The following is a 5,810-nucleotide window of genomic DNA, read 5'->3' as shown; positions in this document are numbered from 1 at the left end:
ATAATCCCTCCTATTAAAAACAAGAAAGAAATACAATTAAGAGAAAGTAACCATTCATGGCCACCAAACTGAAACCTAGGCTGGGACACTTTGTTTTGTTTTGTGTCTTTCTCACGGTCACTTACAGTGCCCAGGGTAAAAATGTTAGTAGCTCGGTGGTACAAAGGTCCAAGGCTGTGGAGGGCTCGGGAGGGGTGCATCTGTGGCTCAGACAAGGTGGAGCTCTCTATCCTTAAAGAAGCAAAGACCCTGAGTGGCAGTTTCCTCATTTAGAAGACCCACCCTGCAAAGGCTGCTAGGAGACCACAGAAAAGCACCTGGAATGTCTAGTCCATAAGAGGCCTCTCTGAGACAGGCTATGATGCTGATGGTGACACCACCCCATTATGGATTCCCACCTTCTAAACTAGGAGTGGACAACCTTTTCCTCTGAAGTCCTCGAGAGTAAATATATAGACTTTATGGATCCAAAGGCTGCATACTCTGCTACTAGAGCAGAAAACCAGACACAGGCAATATATGAGTGAAATGAGGACAGCCTGGTTTTTTCCAGGATGCTCAACGCAGGTGGCAGGCAGAACTCAGCTAATGGACCATCGTTTGCTGACTCCTATTCTATACCATCAGTTATTGCTTCATATAGAAATTTTATGTGGCCCCTGCCCCCACAAACCTGAGCCAGGCCCCGGCCCCAGTGCCCGCCCTGGCATCACTTTGGATCGCAGCAGCAGCAGCTGACTGTGCGTTCACGACCCACCGGGAACCGTGGTCCCCACCTCTGCTATGAACATGCTCAATGTGAGCCCTGAGGACCTGATGGACACGCAGCACTGCGACCTCCTGTGCCTGCCGGAGAACTGCCAGACGAAAGACTACTTCTACCACGGCCTCTTCCAGCCCCAGCTCTCTTACATTGCTGAGGATGAGGATGGGAAGTCTGTGCGGTGTGTCCTGACCCAAACGGAGACCATGTGTGTGCCCCATGGACATATCCCTCACTGGCTGGGAAGCGTTCCCACCGATGCCTGGCTCAGAAGCTGATGGAGCAGGCCTCCCGAGCCAAGGTCAGGAACTTCAATGCCGACCAAATACGCTTCCCTGCATGTCAGGAAGTGTCACCGGGTCGCCCTGCACCTCCGTGCCAACACCCTCAACGTTCAGACCAGCGACGTGGAGCCCAAATACCGTGCAGATGGGGAAGAGGCGCATGCGACGAGGTGGGATCTCACCCAGATGGCCAGTGAGCGGAGGCGGCACCTGGAGTTGAAGGAGAGGAGCAGGCACAGTGCTGGGCGCCATCAAGAACAAGGTGGCGAGCAAGGGAAACTCGCCTCCAAGCTCAGGAGAGCCCTGTCACGAAGGGTTCTCATCTATTTTATAGATGAGAAGGGCCTGGCTGCAGAGCACGGCTGTGGTGAGAGCAAGGACCCCAGCGAGGTCAGTGAGGCCACAGAGAGCACCAACATCCAGGACAGCCCTGGGGCCTCTCACTCTGCCTCCTAGAGCCTGCAAGTGCTCACCTCCCTCCTCCAGGCTGCCCATCCCATCCTCACCCGAGGTTTCACAATCAACTTCACCCAGTAGCCAAAAAAAAAAAAGAAAAAGAAAAAGAAATTATGTGGGTGCCTACAAGGAACCAGCAACTCTAAAGGCTTGACGGAAGACAGAAACAAATCTTACTCCCAGAGGACCTACCTACATTCCTGGGAGAGGAGGCAGTGAATACGCATACACACACGGGAAATAAACGAGAAAAGCCTCCCAACGGTGCAAAGGCCACGCAGAGAATTATTAACAAGAGTGACGGGGTGGACGCACGAGGCTTCGTGCCCTGTCTCACCACGGAGCACTCTTGTGGAGTGCTACAAAAGTCATTTCCTCAAAGGCTTTCATTGATCTTGTGGGAGCTTTTATCTTGGGATTTTTTTGCAAAGATTTTCAAGTTTCTTGTTTCCAAAGAACTAAGCTGGGCTTTGCTGTGGCGCTCTCTCGAACAGGTGTTTACAGAGAGGGAAACACTTGAAATATATATAAGGTACCAAGAGCTCGAAGACACAGCAGAGTGTGGACCTTAATATTACCCAGAGTCTCCACTGGAAGCTGAAGGCAGTCCCTTCCCCAGACTTCCTGGAGTCCTGCGTGATTAGGGGAAGTCATGTTATCATAAAGCATTTAGAATTAGGTGGGGAAATAGGACATGGAAACTGCTGTAGGTCAGGCCCTGGGCTGCCTCTTTAAAAACCATCTAATTTGCTCTTCTCGACAGCCCTGGAAGAAAATTATGGTGATCTTTATTTTATAGATGAGAAAATGGAAGTTCAGAAAGGTTGTGTGTGACTTATTGTAAAGCCAATAATTGGGAGTGCCAAATTCTGACCTCAAGTCTGCCTGCCTCTGAAGCCCTCCACTTCTGGCACTTTCTGCTTTCCTGGCTAGTCCAAAAAGTTGCTGCTTCTTTCTAGACCCTCACCCCGGCACCCCTTGTCTACTGCCACTTGACTATTTACTCACCAACCAATCTGGAACTAATCCGTATGCTTAGCACTGATAAGGAATACTGCCAGGCAGTTGTATTGAATTTACTTGTTTCCTCTTCTATCTTGTCCAATAGCAATTTAATTTTAAAAAGTAATCAAATGTGTTTGACATGATTTATTTTCACAAATCTATGCTGTCTCGCACCAATTAAATTTTGCTCTTCCGAATGCAATGCTGGGCAGAGACTTTAAAGTATCAGCTCAAATTATCCTCTCATCGGGAATAATAGAACTACCATGGTCCACGGTCATTCACTCTTTATTTTAAAAAAATAATAGGGTGTTATTTTCTGTTTTTATAATCACTCATCATCTCTTCTGACTCACTCCTGAAAATAGGTGTAATAGGTGTTGCTAACCGAAACGATGCATTCACTAATTGAGTGCATCACGCCAAGACACAATCCATCATCACCAGGTGTGCTGCCTCACGGTGTCCTTTCCAAAACACTGTCATGCACCTGTGGGCTGTCTCCCATTGTCTCTTTAAGTGGAGCCAATACGTTGCTTCCTGTAGGGAAAATGAGTTTGATGGAAAGTGACTGTACGCAACATTTCTATTCACTAATATCTTTGCTATGGTACCGATTCCCCCTCCCTTTTTTTCTCTTTACCCCAAAGCCAGGTTAGGGATCAGGTTTAGAACAGTCTGGCACACTGCCCATCTCTGAAGCAGAGAGAAGTTGGAGCAGCAACAGACACAGAAAGAGTATGGGTGACGACAGCAAGGTTGTCCACACGGCCATACGCGGTGGCCATGAATAGCCGTTAAGAGATTCTTCAGCATGTGCTATGAGCCGGGCTCACAAACAGGGAAACTAAGGCTGAGAAAAGTTAAGTAACTTCCTGTGGGAGTACGGTGAGGAAGGAGATGGAGGTAAGATTCAAACTCAGTTCTGCCCGAAGTCTACACGGTTTTCATCACACCATGCTGGTTTCCCAGGCGCTCCATTCAAGACCCTCTATCAGAACTATCGGTGAGCAAAGATGAGGCTGTGTTGGATACTCTGTTGTTTTTTGAGCACAGAAGAATAATACCATCACACATTCAATAAACTGATCTACCATTGAAGTCTATGGAGCATTGGATTCAGCTATAAAAAAACCTGAAAGAGGAAGAATATGTTCTTATCCAATGACATTTCAAATTTTACAGAGTCTCAGTCATAGCAAGTAATCAGTAACTACGTCTTGGTCAGTAGATTTGTTGGTTGGTTTGTCAGATATTTGAACCATGCATTTAAGAAATTTTCTTTCTTAAAATTTTTTTGAAAAAGAAAGTCCTCATAAATGTAGGACAACTCTGGGAGAATACACAAGCAAACAGTAAAAAGGTTATCTACCACTGTAAAACACACACACATGCACATGCAGGACAAGTAACGAAGATTAAGAAAACTCAAGTAAATTAAGTAGGTATTTCTAATGTTTCACAACAAATCAGCGTTAAGTGCCTGGATCTCAATCAGGGCTAGTTGAAATGCATATTCCACAGAATATGCTTATTTCGTGGAATCCTCAAAGACAGAGTAGGATAACGTATACCCCAAAAATATTTGGAACCAACTGTGAGGTGCGTTTGTCTCACAAAGAGAACAGGACGGTGCTGGGATGTCAGGTGGGGAGGCAGGCAGCGAACATCTTAGGGACCCATGGGAGCCATGTGCTAGAGTTTTAAGGCCTTTTATTGCAGAACAAATTACGAGCTCTAAGTCGCTGTGACTAACAGCACGTTTTCCAGAACATACTGGAGGCTTTCCTGGAGAAGATGTTGTCTAGGAGGTGATCACGGGGTGCAGAAGTGTCGGGGACGATTAGCACAACTGAGGACTATATATAACCAAACTCAAAAGGCATGCATTCTTACTCCTCCCATCCCCAAATCAGCAGCCCGGGTCTAAGACTTTGCGTTCTGTCACTATGAGCATTGCTTAAATAGAGCCTTTTCCCAGCCATTTCTCTCCTCATGAGCTCATTTCATAAGCATACACAATTTTGTAAAAATATCTCAACTTTCAAAATATTCTGGCAAATGTTTAGCATGACAATAAAAAGTGAATCCGGGTAAAAACAGTACTTTCTATCTGACTGGTGGTGCATGACCTATTACGTACAATGTGAAACGAGTTTGTCAGAGCGATCCAGAACACTCCTGCACACCACACACACCGTTCGCACGGTGCGGCGATGACCGTGCCTGATGGGCTAGGAAAGGTGGCGGCACTCTGACCAGTGCAGCCCAGGAATCACAGCAGTTGTGTATGAGGTCAGATCACACCGTGCCCCTTCACCATAGGCCGTTTTCATTTAAAAATGCGATCAGGCGGACTCATAGGAGGGCAGCCAGAGGAGATGTGAGAAAGTGAAGTGTGAATGAAAGTGAAAGGGAGGAGAGTCTTTAAAAGTCCAGGGGGCGCTGAACGGCCCCAGGTGATGGAAAGAGGAAAGCACCGCAAGGACTTACAAGGAAACAGCGGGTTCGGTGGCAGTGCGTTACCTGCTACAAAACAGAAACAGACTCATAGCTACAGAGAACAAACTGATGGTGCTACCCGATGGGAGGGGAGGGGGGGTGGGTGAAAAGGGGGAAGAGATTAAGATGTGCAAACTGCCAGTTGTAACAACAGTCACGGGGATGTAAAGTGCAGCCCAAGGGATGCAGCCAATAACTTTGCAATAACTGTGTGTGCTGCCAGGTGGGTACTAAAGTTATCGGGGCCATCGCTGTGTGCGGTATATAAATGCCTAATCACTAGGCTGTACACACGAAACTAATATAACATTGTACGGCAACTGTAATTGAAAAAGAAAGTTTTAAAAATTGGAAAAAGAACAAAGCAGTTCCCATCAAGGGGTGGCAGAGTGAGTTAAGGAGTTTATGGTAAAGAGGAGGAACTGGAGTTCACTATAATTTTGCAAAGGAGAAGAAAGGAAAGTAAACGATGATAAAAAGTGTAAACACTTCGTTCATCTATCCATTGAGTATTTACTGAGCACCTGTGCCTAGAACTAGTCAAGGGACTGGGTACAAAACACTGAACAAAGCCCTGGCTGGCATAGCTCAGTGGATTGAGCGCGGGCTGGGAACCAAAGTGTCCCAGGTTCGATTCCCAGTCAGGGCACATGCCTGGGTTGCAGGCCATAACCCCCAGCAACCGCACATTGATGTTTCTCTCTCTCTCTCTCTCTCCCTCCCTCCCTCCCTCCCTAAAAATAAAAATAAATAAAATCTTAAAAAAAAACACTGAACAAAACAAAAAGATCAGCCTGTCT

At 46.6% G+C, this 5,810-nt stretch overlaps 1 pseudogene; it reads left to right on the top strand.

Moving 5' to 3' along the window:
• The first annotated feature begins 783 nt into the window (after nt 1-783).
• On the top strand, nt 784-1,503 carry LOC114488636 (annotated as a pseudogene).
• The last annotated feature ends 4,307 nt before the right edge of the window (nt 1,504-5,810 follow it).

The sequence above is a fragment of the Phyllostomus discolor genome, chromosome 12 (genome assembly GCF_004126475.2).
Source record: "Phyllostomus discolor isolate MPI-MPIP mPhyDis1 chromosome 12, mPhyDis1.pri.v3, whole genome shotgun sequence".
Classification (NCBI taxonomy): Eukaryota; Metazoa; Chordata; class Mammalia; order Chiroptera; family Phyllostomidae; genus Phyllostomus; species Phyllostomus discolor.
The sequence above is the reverse complement of the archived record's forward strand: the minus strand, read 5'-3'. Positions and strand labels throughout refer to the sequence as shown.